This window comes from Microtus oregoni, unplaced genomic scaffold (assembly GCF_018167655.1).
Source record: "Microtus oregoni isolate MIOR12 unplaced genomic scaffold, Mior012 000058F_ref0000040, whole genome shotgun sequence".
In the NCBI taxonomy this organism is placed as follows: domain Eukaryota; kingdom Metazoa; phylum Chordata; class Mammalia; order Rodentia; family Cricetidae; genus Microtus; species Microtus oregoni.
Genome location: NW_024543834.1, coordinates 10,278,194 through 10,294,463, shown reverse-complemented (window position 1 = coordinate 10,294,463; position 16,270 = coordinate 10,278,194).

The window sequence follows — 16,270 nt, the reverse complement described above, 5'->3', positions numbered from 1 at the left end:
CCCATTAGGTTGTGTCTTCATCTCAACGCTTTTTTCTGGTAGGCAGGAAAGTGTCTATTGAGCCACACCCAGGAGGTCAAAGGGAAAGAGAAAGGAGACATGGGGGGGGGAGAAAGGAAGAAAAAGAAGAGAGAGAGGAAAGAAGGAAGGAAATGAATGAAGTATGGAGGAGGGCAAGAAGCAAGGGAGGAAGGAAAGTAGATAGAGAACAGAGAGAAACTGAAAAAAGGTAGGAGGGGAGAGAAAATAAAATCTATAAAAAGAAGGGCAGAGTGTCTATGGGCTCAGTACAGCGTCCTTGCAGGAGGAAACACTTGGTCCATATTCCTTAACAGCAAGGATAATTCTGAGCATGTTGTCATCTACTCATGCTCGTAAACATCGTCTTGACAGCTGCTGGTCATCAGTTCTTTCTGGTCATAATTATAGTTGACTGGAGACAAAATTCTAAGAGGTCCCTAAATCTGGTAATGCCCAGGTAGAAAGTGTAAGCTCATTTTCTAGAGTTACAGAGCATTCCCTTCTGGGTAGGGAAGAGGCACCTCAGCTAGAAAAACCTTGGTCAAAGCAAAAGAGGAAATGGCTGACTGAGGAGAACAGACATGCTCTTCTTTCTCTCAGCCTGGTAACCAGTGCCCCCCAGTCATGCCAATTAAATTCCAGTCCTCACTATCCTAAGCAAAGCCCAAGTTGGCCAAGCAGACCTGCTGACCCTCATGGAGGAAAGAGAGTTAATTGTGTATCTTCAAACTGTGTGTGGCTTCAACAGTATAAGTTGCAAAAATAAGTAAGTCAGTCAATAAAAATAAACCTAATCCGAGGGGTATGCAAATGACAAGCTGAACAAGGAGTTACTCTGTGGCTCTGTGGAAAACACAGATCTGCTCCTCATTACGGAGGCTGATTCCGCTGCAACCAAAGGAAAAACGAGTTGTTGGAAGTCTCTCCAAATGTGAAGTCAGAGATGCCTTTGTATTAATGAGGGAAGTGATGTTGATTAATAGGCAGCCTGAAAACAATAGAGATAACCTCCTCCCTTCTGTCTTCCTGCCATCCCTGGGACTAGCAGTCAGCCTAGGTCTCCAGGCAGTGCATTAACTGTTCCCCGGCCCATTACTGGCTAGGGTTCCTGGGGTCCCATCATACTTCTTTCAACTATATTGGTAAATATGTCTGGAAACAATCGGCCTCTCTGAATTAGGCTGCATTATTATAAGAATGCAGGCCTTCGGGACCCCCGTGACTTCACAGGTGATGATGCTTCTATTGTATTCCACAGCATGCCCAGGAAAGGATTCCCTGAGAGTTAAGCAGCATAACAGTATGTTTTTACCCTGTTTACCTTCTGATGCTCATCAGAGGTCTTGAACGTACTTAGTATATTACATGCTTTCCATAGGAAGGAGGTCATCTGAAAGTGGGTACAGTGTGCAAGGGACTTAATCTGAGCTGCAAATATCTTTGTGGTAAAGGGTGGTTCCACTTGTATATGAAAGAGTTGCAGGTTCATATGCCTCAATTCTAACAGTAGCCATTATGGGTACATTCTATGCAAGTGTTTGTCATTCATTTGAGAAAATAGGACATACAATACAACAGAAAGACATTAAAACAGAATGAAATGAACCCTTCAGGCACCGAGAGACATTTTAGGACTCTCTGTCTAGCCTGATGCTCATCCTCTTGAATTCTTATTTTTATTAAAAGCAGGGAGTTTAGAGCTACGGAGTTAGCTCGATGGGCAAAGTACAAGCATCGGGACCTGAGTTTGGATCCTCAGAATCAATGTAAAAAGCCAGGTGTAGCAGCGTGTGCCTGCAAACCCAGAACTGCATTGGAAGGAGGCTGCTGGGGGCTCAGTGGATCACAGATTAGTGAGCTCCAGGCTCAGTGAGAGACCTTCTCTCCAAAAGTAAGGTGAAGAGTGGTAGAGGAAGACACTCTACACTGACCTCTGGCTCCATATGTGCACACGTATGCATGAACACAGGTACACACACACACACATACACACACATACACACACACATACACACACACATACACACAAATACACACACACATACACACACACATACACACACACATACAAACATACACACACACACATACACACACACATACACACACATACACACACATACATACACACATACACACACACATACATACACACACACACGGTGAGGAGGGAGAGAAAGAGAAGGTGAGGATTTATAAAGCTGAACATCTACTGATATGCTTCTCTTTAATTTGTGCCTTCCACCTGGTACATTAGATAAAACATGAATTCACACAGGACTGTCCATTTAAAGCCTTGGCTTTTGTAAGTTATAGATAATAGAAAAAGATTTCCTGATGTAGCCTTAGCCTCACGTGATTTTTTTTTTGCCTTATTCCCTGATTTCTGAATCTAGCACCTACACGAAATGTGAGTTCACACTATTTTTGTTCATTAAGTCAGGAAAATAAATAATTTTTCTTTTAATAAGTAATTGCATGATAGACAGTTTAGTTCTATAACCAGAGGGTGGAGAGGCGCAGGGTGGAAACAATAGCGTGCAGCATTCTAATAAACCGCTAGACACAAAAGGAAATTGCATCTCTAATCTTGAAATCTGATTAAATATGATAGAGGGGGGTTGGTGAGAAACTGCCATGCAGTCTGGGGGAACTCATAAGGAAAGATGCTGAGCTCCCCATCACAGGGTTTTTAATTGGGAGCCCATATTTTGCTTATAAATATGAAGTTGCATATCGTTCAAGTAAATTGTGTTTGGTTATACATATTGAAAAAGCCGCTTCTTTAGTTTTCAATATCTCTGTCATTCAAATGAGAATGGAACTAAGAAATTAAAAAAAAAAACAAATAACATCTACAAAGGATGGGGGGCAGATGGTAGACATCAAGGCTTGTACCCAACAGTCTGATCAAGTCCCACTCATGGCTACTCTTATAGGCTACTCCTTGCTTCCTAGTTCTCCCTCCTCATGCAGGGAGATAGTAAATGCAGGCTTCTCTTCATTTTCATAGTGAATTTTTTTATTACAGTTGTTTAGGTGTACATTTTTGCACTTAGCTTTTGATTTCATGCATTCAAAGTATTTACTCAGGACCCACAGTGTACCTAATACTACTCAAGGCATTGGAGACAGAACTAAAATGACTTTCTATTGTCTCAAATCATATGCCATTTCTAGTTTCATTAGAAAAGGATGATACAGTAGCAATAGTTTATGGTTCAACCCGATATTAGGGAACAAAACCATGCTGGTAGGAATTTCAACAGCGGAAACAAATCCTCCTGAGACATTACCTCTTAGGACAATAGCCACATACTAGACTCAGCCCCTTCGGGAACTCTTTCTTCACTCCTGCTCCCCTGTAAAACTGAAGATCAGTATTCAAAGGAGTCAGCAAGTAGCCCGAAGAAGAAGCTGTGTGTAGGGAATTTCCTGCTTTTGCTTCTGCTTTTGCTTACTTTTTTGATGTATGAGAAATGTGTACTTTCTTACTGGCATGGACATGGATTTCAATGCCATTTATCATTCTGTGATTAAGAGTTTGAGTTATTTTTAACAGGAGACTGGTTTAATAATAATTCAGAATTACTACCAGAAACTTTTCCTGTATTCTGCTACTTCGATTACACGCATGTCCAATTGACTGGAATTTGTTTGGCTTTGATGGTTCTAACCTTGACCGTGGTTTTCCTTGTAAAGGAATTATAAGATAAGGTCTGGCTGAGAAATGTCAGGTATTCTATGGTTCATTAATGAGTTAACTTCTATTAATATCGTGAAAGTCACCCAAAGATACATATTTCTGAAGAATCTTCCTGCTACGAAAACAGAAGGAAAGATGGTGGCTTCCTAGTTACCAGGGACTTATAGCTCCCACAACAGTGTAGAGGGATAGACAAAAGCCCTGGGGCTAAGGACAGGTTGTGTCAGTGACCAGATTCCACTTATTAAGCTGTAAGGCTTCTGGTTCTCAGACATTCAGTGGGAATAAGGGCTTCCATTCCACACATTGGTAAATGACAAAGCACTTATAAATGTACTTTGTTAAGTCTAAATATTCACAAGGAAAATTTTACAACCGAGGAAATGAAGAAAGAAAAACAAACTGCGATCTATCTCGAGCATTCGAGGCAGAATTCACAGATGGCTAGACGAACTATTAACAGGCAAATGGAGAAGAGGGGATCGGTGAAGCTCTGCTCAAATGGAGTGAAAGCTCTGACCTGTAGTTCTGCCCTGCGGGTAGCATGGCAAAGTGGAGACATACCAAACGAAAAGAACACACTGGCTGACAAACAAAACTAGAGCTTCATTCCTATCTCCATCACTGTCCTGGGCATGTTAGAGCACTGAGAACTTTGCTGCCCATCTGCTAACAAGCAATAAAAATTACTTGCAGAATAAACACGCTCCCATTCATAACGTATCTGCACAAACAGACTTCTGAAATGAGAATACTCCATGGTAAGGTCATTATACATAACTCTCATAATAACCTGAACTGAATATTTGTTGTTTCTTTCTTAAAACTGAAAAAAAAAAACTGCTCTGCCAAAGGAAGCACACAGATATAAGTAGCAACACTACGACACAAAGTTAGCATATTTCTAAAAATAACTCGAGGTCCTTCTGCTACTACACAATCGTTGTTCCTCTTGTAGTAAATCAGGGCTGTGTGGCTGGGGTTGAATGGCATTTAAAACGTGCTAACCAGACATCACCCTCCTATAGAAAATGGAAACATAGGAGCTAGAAGTACTGTCCAAGTGTTTAGGTGAGTCACTATTTGACCCTAACAGTAAAACAATGGCCTGAAGTAATCTTGCAAGTGAACTTATTCCTCACACCTGGTACTCTCTTCTCCAATGCATTATTGCTACACCCAACTCAAAAGTTTCCAATAGTATGTTATCTTCAGTGATAAGAAGCAATCTATCCTCCCAATGCTAAATTGTAACAATTGACTGCAGGGTCGATTCTCCCTGAGATAAAACAGTGAAGGTGCACTATTGGTCCTGAGAGGTGGACAAACACTTAAATATCTTGACTATATGATACCTTTAGTCACTCCTCCTAGTTAATACATAAGACAAGGTTTTCATTGCACCTTCTGCTCTATAAGAACCAGTTCCCAAAGAGGGATCACTTCCTTCATGGAACACAATGACACTTTAGTAAGTGCAAGAAAGGGGTTCTAACACTATGTATAGCCACACAGTCGACAGATTTTTTTTTTTGTATGTGTTGACAGAGCCAGGTTCTCTTACAGATCAATCAAGTCATTAAAAGTGAAGCTTTGGTAATGAACAGACGTTTTTAGGATTATTGTTTTTCTTGCTCTCTCTAAAGTTAGTCCATCCTCTCTGCCATACAATATTGAGATATAGCTATTCATGTGATATTTACCCAGCTCAGTTGCATACATTCAGTTGGCTATACTGAGTTACTTATATATGGTACCCTCGGCTAGCCTTTCTGCTTCTCTGATCCCCTCTAAATAAAGGACATGTTGGATTTAAGTGGCATATCTGATGCTCCTATGTGGCTTGTTTCTAAGAGTGATTCCAGTTGCCCTCAACCAAACAATACTGCCTCCATCACTGCTATTCAAGGTCATCTAATGGGAGGCTGTGTACAGTTCGAGCAAGGTGTTACCCATCACTCTCCTTAAGGAAATGGAGAAATATAACCTCTATAAAGAGTTCTGAAATAGAACAATGATTGAAAGCCTTGTCCAAAGGCGCAGATTAATGAACTGAGATCAGCCTATAGGGGAGGTCTCTGGGAGCTTGTCTCATCCCAGGGGCTTCCTTCAACTTTGGCCCACTCAGCACTTTGAGCTGTAAATTGCATAATAAAGAGAGAAGGTGTGTTGATCAAATTTTCAGATGACACAAGGGTGGGGTAGCAAGCAAATATGCTGAGTGATAGAGCCAAGAATCCGAAAGACTGGACAGGATGAATAATGAGGTACAGATAACAAGATGAGATTTAGCAGAAACAGAGAGCAAGTTTCACCGGAGTCAGCCTTGGCCTGGAAAGCGGTGCTGGTGCCAAAGGCTCTCACTACCCTAGAGGATGGTGTTGGCTACTGCTTGAACTTCATGTGCCCCAAAGCCTCAGAGGCTTACTGCTAGGGTCAGAGGTCACCTCCACAGCAGAATTGCAGAAACTTGGCTGAACAGCAACCTTTGGGTATGTGTGGGGGTGGAGATTAAGGTCATATCAGTCAGCACTGAAACTACATTTAAGGATCATTCGGGGCTTGGCCTTTATTATCCAACACAGATTGAAGATAACCTTATGATGTTTCCCAGATTGAAAACACGCAGGTGAGATTTGGAGTGCAATACTAAAGACCACACTTTAGTTACCAACTATAGCTTGACACAGTAAGGGAGTACAGCAGAGTCCTGTGTAGAACACACTAAAGAGAAGGATCCTGAAGGACACTCAGCCTAGGAAGATAGCCTACTCACTGTTTTCCTTGATAGTGTAAAGACCTGAATTCAATACCTAACACTCTGATACACATGGCAAGCAAGGTGGAAAGCACTTGTAATCCCAGAACCTGGGGCTTGTTGCCCAGTGAATATAGCCTAAATGGTAAGGCCTGAACCAATGAGAGACCCTGTCTCAAGCATGGTGAGTTTGTATTACTGCAAGAGGTGATACTGAAGGTTGGCCTCTGCCCTCCACACACTTGCACATGTGAATGGACATTTGCTTACGTGTGTACTCTCACACACATGAACTTGCATATGTAAGTATATAAATGTACAAAATAATTTAATCATTTTCATAGAGAAAAAATATAACACACACATATATGTATGCCTATATACACACATACAGTATACAAACAATAAATATAATACTATATATATATATATAATGCATAGTTATCTCTAGAGTATACAGCTACCTCTGAGCAAGCTCCATAAATTTTAGTTCATAACCCACTTCCCAGTCACAGGACTTTGAGAAAGTTACCCAATCCTCCCTGCCTCATCTCTGTCACGTACAAAGTGAGACATGTAAAGATATCCCCCTTGTAGATTTGCCATTGCCATTCTGTTTAGTTAAAACAAATGATCCCTACCTTACCCAGCTGTGATGATCAATCAAGGCAATACGTACTTGTAGAGCATTTAAAAGTCACACACACACAAAGGTGAATACATTTTCCCCAGGGATATGGATAAATATCCCTCGGTGCCATAGTTATAATAAAGCACTCTGTGGTGCTTAGAAATGCCTCCAGAAAAAAACACCTTGTAATGAAGCAGATGGCATCCCATATCTAAACAGTTATTCATTGGTCAGGGATGCTGCAGAGGGATATTTACACCCATGCAAATAATACTCTTTGTGTTTAATTAAAGTATATATTCTGATTCAGCAGATCAGCTTATACTGCTGTATGTCTCTAACTTCCTCTGGGTAAAGGCAAGGCAGCTTTTCTAGGTGCAGCACTCTGAGTGAGCAGATTCGGCAGGAGTCCTGCCCTGAGAATCACGGAGGGTCTTGCAGTCTCTGCCATTCTATGGCATCAAGACTATATAGTGTTGGAAATCTGTGAGCATTGTCTTGCTGAAGTACATGATAACTGAGTTCTCCAGAGCAAATGATCCAGCCTCTTACAATGTCATAGTAAATTACACAAAGCTCTACACCTAAGGCTCAAGGTACATCATGGAAAAGAGAGTGGAATGATTTGAAGAGCCAGAGAATCAAAATGTCTGTTGCAAGATAGTGCCTTCTTTATATTAAGCTGCACCCATGAAATCCCAACAATATGGTCACCTAAACAAAGCCAACACAATGACAGTATCAGTTGACCTGCCAGTGTGGATGGAGGAACTCTCTCAAGACCCCAGGTCTAGATGAATAGCTACAGACAATTTAATGACTGCTAAGAGAGGGAGAATTGGTCTTCTCCAGGCATTTAACGACCCTTTTAAGTTACCCAATCACAAGTGGCTAGTTCTAAACGTGTTTTCATATGATCAACACGAAGGAGACTCTACAGGTTGTATTGATATACATCAATATATTCATACATATGCAGCAATAATAATTAAAGAAGAGGTCATGAATTTGAAAAGGAGATTGGGGGCTATGTAAGGAGTGGAAAAGGAAGAGGGTAGGGTGAAATGATACAAATACAATTCTCATGCATCAGATTCCCAAAAACAAAGATAGGAAGGAAAGGAAGGAAAGAAGAAAGGAAGGAAGAAAGGAAGGAAGGAGGGAAGGAAGGAAGGAAGGAAGGATTGAAGGAAGGAAGACACTTTATAACAAAATCTAGAATCCTCATGAAAACTGAACTACTTCAACAGATCCAACAGCAGGTTCTTTCGCTAATAGGTAAAACATCTGTTCTGGTAGTGGGCACAGATTTGTCTTTATCAGGTACTGATTTTTCCCTGGCTCCTGCCAGCTGCTGCATCCTGGTGTGACCAGAACAAAGCAAGGCAGCTGTGAGATGTCAAGGAGCCTCCTGAGGATGGCAGAGGGAAGGCAATAGAGAACCAAAGAAGTATAAATGAGAAATGCACGGGTCCCATGCAGGTGGAACAAGAGAGAACTAAACTGTTTTCAGAGCTTGTTGGAACTAAACTGCAAGCAAGATCACTCAACCCATTGTCCTCTGTATTCAATTGTTGAAACAAAGCCATTTGTGAGGTTGGAGATCTGGAAGAATAGCATGTAGGTAGTGTAGGTCCTTCAAACCAGGGTGTTTAACTCATTCTCTAGAGGCCCTCACCTAGCCTATGCCAAACTCATGCCTCCTTCAAGCTTTCCCACCAGGTAATGATGCTCGGTCTGTTCCCCATGTCTCTTTCTTCTTCAGTTACTTCCAGGGAAAGAGGAGTTGAGGGTGATTTCAATGATGCAATTAGAGAGCAAAAGCTATTGTTCATAGAGGTTAAATTTCTCAGGAGAGTGCTGTTCTGAAACATCTGATAATTCTGCATTATTCACGTTGCTGCCCTGTGAACACATTAAAGAGCAGCTATGACAACACCAACATACATGGCTGGCTTCTTTGGTGTTGAGGATTAGGGCCATGGTATGCCACTCAAATGGCCTAGAAACCTCCAAGGAGAATCTGGAAAGCTGAATGGAACTGGTTTACACCTAAACAGCCCATTTCTTCCAAATCCGCTATCCTTCTGTATGTTGAGAGCCTGGATATTCTAGGAAGGCAACTAAGTCACCAGTACATATAAACATGGAATAACCAATACCGAGGCTTATCCTGAGAGGCTCTTCTGTTGGGTAATCAGAGCCTACTTGCTTAGCTGCCGAACTGCTCTCCTACATGGCTTTCTACAATTCCCTCAAATTCTGTGCATTTGTAAATTTCTGCAAGTTCTTCAGCATTTAGGAGTGGAATATTATCTTCCTATATTACCTAAACATCTGGACATGTAGCTCCATTCTCTCTTTATAAATTTATTAGGACACACACAGAGAGAGAGAGAGAGAGAGAGAGAGAGAGAGAGGGGGGGGGGGGGGAGGGAGGAAGAGAGAGAGAGGAGAAGAGAAACCATTCATCACTTTAAAAAGAGAAAGTGCATTATTTTTGACATAAATAAATTTACAGCAACAGAAATATAATACACATTAAGAAAAGAAGGGCCCCTAGCTAATGATGTTCTTGGGAGCCTTCCAGAACCAAGCTTTTACCGGCTACTAAGGCACAGTACTGATGGTCTAGTATCCTGAATGCAGCCCAAACCAGGAATGCAGAGGCTGCTGGTCCATAGAAAGGTGACATATGGTTCACTACAGTTACTTGATTGGGTGATTTTTCAAAATCTGCGGAACTCAAGTGTTGCCACTCATTTATCAATCTTCCCAGGTCTATGATGACACATGGCTAGGCTTGAAGTCAACTACAAGCCACAAGGACAGTCTGCAGACTACTGACATTAGCATACTGATTATTACCTAGAAAGGGAGGAACACATTGCTCTCCTTTAATGTATGCAGCCACATTGTCCCAATATTACTTTAGACTGAAAAGTATATACAAGTTTAGGCCTATGTGCCAAAGAAGCAGCAAAGTCAATATTTGCCCTACAAGTTTAAAAGTGTTTGGCGTTAGAAACAGGTCATGTGGACCCTAGAAACCCAGATTAGTAAATCCTGTTGCCAGCTTGTCAACCCCTCTTTGGCTTCAACGTTACAGCAGCAGGCAATGACAGAGCCAATGTCATTGGCTCCCTATAATGTTACAACTTTTCACAGAGAGGAAGGGTCCCCTGTGGTGTAGGTAAAGACCTGTGAATTTCAAAACCACAGCTGCTCTTAGTAGGCAGGTGTCTTGGTTTCATTTCCTGTTGCTATGATAAAATACCCTGTCGAAAGCAACTTTAAATGAGGATGCATTTATTGGACTCACAATTCCAAGTTAAAGTCCATCGCTGCCAAGAAATCAAAGCAGGAAACTGCAGGCATCTAATCCTCCCCACAGTCAAGAGGAGAGAGAAAATAAAAACACACACGCTTATCATGCGGCTTATCTCTTTCTCTACTCTTTTATAGTCCAGGACCCCAAACCAGGCAATGGTATCACCTACAGGAATCTGGGTCTTCCCACATAAATCTAAGCAAGGTCAATGTGTGGAGAATAAGAGGCCATGGAGGACTCAACTGTAAATGAGACATCCGCACCACACCCCTCCTCATAAGACTCAGTGATCGTTGTGAAGGGGGGGATGAAAAGATTGCAAGAACAAGTGATAGTAGATGTCTGCCAAACACAGCAAAACAAAACAGTATTTCTCAGACGTGATAGCGCCACTGCACATATGAACTCAGAGCAGCCTTGACAGCATGCACAAGATCAGGACAAGATCAAGCCAGATAAACTTACGGCGTGGACGGAGACGTGGTTCATGAAGTCCCATACATAGTTGCAAAGCCATTGGAAATTGATAAATGCTGAGGGCAAGAGTTGATTTACTTCAAAGGTGTTGCCCCCGAGAGGCTACCCATACTTTAAATGTTCTTACACCCCTGCACATACAGCCAGAGCTAAGTGGGCTTGGTGGTTTAAGAACAACCAAACGAGAGCACACAAAGTTTACAGGGGAAAGTGGTAAAGGAGAAAAGGGAGGAACTGGAGAAATGGGAATCAGGGGTAGACTTGGTCAAAACACATTATGTCGCGTAAAAATCCCAATAAAAAGGTATATTTTGTTACACAAAAGTTCATTTCTAATGTCAAAGCATCAGTTTTTGTGTTGTGCTTGCTTATTGTTTTTTGTGTCTTTTTAAAAATAAATACCTGCTTGCTGAAATAAAAAAAAAGGACAATCTCCCACAGATATGCCTACAAACCAATCCGACCTAGATAATATTTTAATGAGACTCCTTCCTCAAGTGACTCGAGATTGTGTCAAGTTGACAATTAAAGCCATCCCTAAAGGTATACATTCCTTTCTGGTATTTTCCACAGAGGCCTTTGGTACCTTCTTAATCCTTATTGCTCTCAGGACCTGCCACCTGCAGAATGACAGTAGGGGGAAACCACATAGAGATGACCTGCAAGTTTTGCTTATAGCTGCAAAGTTAAAACCAAGAGACCTCTTATCCGTATTTGCATGCAAATTTCTGAGTTCGCTGTAATGGCTATGACATTTCATTAATTCTGATTCATTGTGTACTCAAGCCAGCGCACATGCAGTTCAGTCCCATTTGCTGACAGAAAGTGGAAGCTGAAAAATCCTAAGTCAGAGTAATAACTGAAGGTGTGTAATTACTCATTACCCAATCAGCTAGCAGGTTCAAGGGGCAAGAATGGTTGGGAGATAAATTGCAACTTTTGTGAGTGAATCTGACAGACTGGGTTACTCCGTGTGTTTCTTTTGATTAATGACACAAGGAAGAGAGGTTTAGAAAAGTTGTTCCCACTGATTATGCTCCTCCTAGGCTGACCCTTCAAATGTTTCTACCAGTTACCAAGGAAAACATAAATTATGTGAGCAAAGTGTGAATTCTGAAAAAAAAAAACACACACATAAAATGCTGCAGCCACAACTCCTTTGCTCTAATTAAAAAGAACCTCAAACTGATAGGTCCTAGGATGATGCCTGGATGGGTGATTCCTTTCCATGACAGATTTCAACTTCCTCGGAAAATGCACTTAGGAAAATGAAGAAACAGCAAACAGAGTTGGAGATATTTATCATCAGTTAATGTAATAATCTGTCTCAGCAAGTGTGCCGCATGAGTAATGACATTTCCAGTATCTTTCTAATCATTATTTCATACTGGTGCAAATATAGTCAAAATAGTTATTCCAATTTATATGTATGTGTGTGTGTGTCTATGTTTCCAGTGGTAAAGCACCTATGATCTTTGGTTCGTCTTCATGAAACAGAGCCAAGAAGGTCTCTGCCCTCCACATAAGCCTGCTCAAATGTCATAGTCAGGTAACCACAAAACAATATTTAAAACATAACTCTCCAGAGTAGTACATGACAATGTCCAGGGTCTGTAGGAACTAGGAGGTATCTAGAAAACACCATGTATGTTGACACAGATGCCTTATTTCAGACATGGTGAGATTGAAGCCCTTATCTGGGAGCTCAGGAAACAACTATTGTGGGACAGGAATGCTGGGTTGAAGGCTCCCAGCCAGGACAGCCAGACTTCTCCAGGTAAAAGGATGGTCCTCAATTCTACTCTGCGTCACTCCATTCTGGGGTGATATACTATGGAATATTATTGAAAATCCCTTGAAACCCAGTAAAAATATACTGAGTATCCTCCTCACACACACTCGCACGCACACAGGGTCAGGAAAGGGGCTCATTGTCAGAGATAGGTGTTGGAAGCAATGACAAGGACTCTGGCCTTCTTCTCTTCCAGCACCACATCGGAAGGTGAGTTAAGCATTTACAAGATCCCCTGGCTATTTCCAGGGAGTCATCATCCCTCTTCCCATCTCCTTATCCATACCAGGTCTTTCTCATCATTTGACTTCCACATGCCCTTTGCATATTTCCCAGCAGATTCTTTCCTTCGTGGTACCTACTCCAAATTTCATACCCATGAAATATTCTGCAGGGCCTGTCGCTGTGCAGCACTGGCTTCAGGGAGAGGCTGCCTGGGGCCTTCTCCCACTTTGAGAAGGAAATCAAGAGTCTAATTTGCTATGATGGGACATGAGCAATAAAATGTTCATTAACTTTAATTGTAAATACTTTAAGTCCCAATCATTGTAATGAAAGGATAAATTGAAAAATCAAGAGTTAAGTACCCTTTTAAAATTTCATATCTTCTATCTTCACCTGGCCTCTTAAACCAAACAAAGTCAGATTAAACAATGTACAAAGTGTTCTCCACCCCTCAGTGATCTCATCCAGACCTAGTTCAGGCATCTTCTCCATAGCTATCAATTGCAAAGCATCTCCCACCCTGGGATCAAAATGCTGTTCTTGTGTTCTAATATTATAATAATATTTTTATTATAATAAGCTTTATTTCTTCCACCTACACTTTCCTGCCAATATCCATGATGTCACTATCATTTTGGCCCCAGCAATAGTGATCCCAGCCTAGTTATTGCCTCATGATGATTACAGATGAGCTGACTAATTTGAATAGAAGTCATGACCATTCCATGAGACTTACAGATACATAAATGGATTTAGTATACATTCCTTGCTGTGTTGTGTGAATACCAATGAGCCTCTATGATAATTCCATCATTTTGCTTTGTACTCAACACTTACAATAGTCTACCTACCTGCTAGCTTGATATAGCCAGACTGCCATGGGGCACTTGGGCTAGATCACCCGATTTTCCACTTTCAGATCCCTTTCTCCATCTAGTATGCTATTATAGTTCTTTATGTACTAGGATTTGGCAAATGTCATGAACAATGTCTTCTCGGGAATGAAATGAGTTGAGATAAAGGTTTAAATCTATGTTTCTAACCCAAAAGCATGCACACAAATCATCAAAAAATCATTCTGATCACTCTTCTATGGGCAAAGTTAAGTAGGAATGTACCCAGGAGCCAGGGTCTTAGCCTGTCAGGCAAATCAAATGGCACAAGGCACATAATTCCTGCTTTATTCTAGCTGTGATTAGAATGGTAATTGAAAACTGCCTCTCCATAGATTGCAATGTCTTCATTTGTGCAAATGATGACTCCGACTTTTTCTGCCCTGAAACGACTAAGATTAATTATCTACACTCCTTAAACTGAACGATTCTCCCCCAAACTCACTTACTTCTGTGCTGTAGTATCTGTTCCCTTAATAGTAGATGCAGACATTGGCAGAATGAAAATTCTCCTGCTTAAACAACATTTTAAAACAGGGGATGGCTTCGGGATATCTTAACTGGGGTTGGCTGAGCCACCATTCCTCCAATTCTCTTTATTAAATGTAGCCAAATGGAACAAACCCAAAGAGAAATACTGAGGGGATTCTGGAGAGAGGATAGATGGGAAATGCCTTTTGAAGTATGCACATATGGTTATGGGTGTTCTGACTTGTGTCTGTGAAGGAAAAGGGAATCAAGAGCATATATATGCTTTTACATCCATAATAAAGGTTCCAGCTACAGGAACCCATAAAAAGCAGAGGCAATAGAAACAGACCCAAGTTTTATTACATCATCGTGAAGATGCAGCTTACGCTGGCAGAGACTCAGCTGTGTGCACGTGATTCCAACTTGCTTGAGATATTCCCTTGCTATCTGTCTGCTTGAGACATTCCCTTGCTATCTGTCTGCTTGTAGACTTCAAGCTTCAGCCTCAGATGCAGTGGTAGTCTCCTCTGAGAATTGGTAATTCAGTCACATAATCACCTCCCATGTTAAACCCACAAATTGGTAACAGCGGAAGATGCAGGAGTGGGGAGACAATCTTTTACTGTTTTTGCTAGTTCTGTTTCTGTTCTTGAGTGTCAAATGGACACCAATGTGTAATACAGATTTCCAGGTTCCTGAGGTCCTATGGATCTTTTCTTGCTTACACATCATTCTAGATTTAATTTATATGACAAATCTGACATGAGAACAGCTCATGAGCAAAAGGAAACAAAAGTTTAAATTTCTTTCCTAATTAATACTTAAAAAATATTTCCTTAGGCATTTGGGAGTTAATTATGGATTTGAATATTAACTCTGTAATTGTTTTCTGGTGCATCTGTGATTCATGTCACTTAAATTCTGATTCTCAACTCTTCTCTGTCTCTGTCTGCCCTTGTCTTTGTCGCTCTTTCTCTATCTCTCTCTCTCTCTCTCTCTCTCTCTCTCTCTCTCTCTTTCACACACACACACGCACACACACTCACACACAAAGTCAATCTGTGTAGCCAAGGCTTTAGCCAGCCTAGAATTCTCAATGCTCTTATTTCCTGTTTCCCAAATGCTCCCACACCCAGTCAAAGTCATTATTTCTTGTCTCTTAGAGCCAACAAGATTGAATGCATGCATGTATATGTATATTTATATGTATATTCACATGTATACGTATGTAGATAAAGCTCCAAGTGTAGTATCCAGAATGAATGACACTTTCATAACCTCTTTCCTCATCTTGAAATCTTACCTACTGTTGTTCCATTTTTTTACCTGGAGACATTCCCAACAAGGCCACCCTGAAATGGTCTCCTTCCTCCCACCCTTCCATGAATGATAATACCTCTACATGGTCCCCTCCACACACCCCACCAGCTAGATTTCATGTTTTCACATCAGGAGCAAGTATCACGTCTCTAAATTAATGAAAAAGACTTGGACATGCTTCTCACTTGGCCTGTCATTGTGCTCTGCACCTACATTTCCTTAGTGGATTCCCACAGCGAGCACAGTCAGCACCTGAGAGTACAATGAATGGCCAAAGCCGGGCGGTGGTGGCCTTCAATCCCAGCACTTGGGAGGTAGAGGTAGGCGGATCTCTGTGAGTTCGAGACCAGCCTGGTCTATAAGAGCTAGTTCCAGGACAGGCTCCAAAACCACAGAGAAACCCTGTCTCGAAAAACCAAAAAAAAAAAAAAAACAATGAATGGCCAAAGTCTGTCAGTGTTGACTGAGGTTTCTGTCCTGCCCTGTTCCTGCAGTTATAAAGTCCCAAAGAAATCACACAGAGGTCTACATTAATTATAAACTGATTGGCCTAGTGTCTCAGGCTTCTTATTAACTCTTATAACTTATATTAGCCCATAGTTCTCGTCTGTGTTAGCCACGTGGCTTGGTACCTTTTTTGGTGAG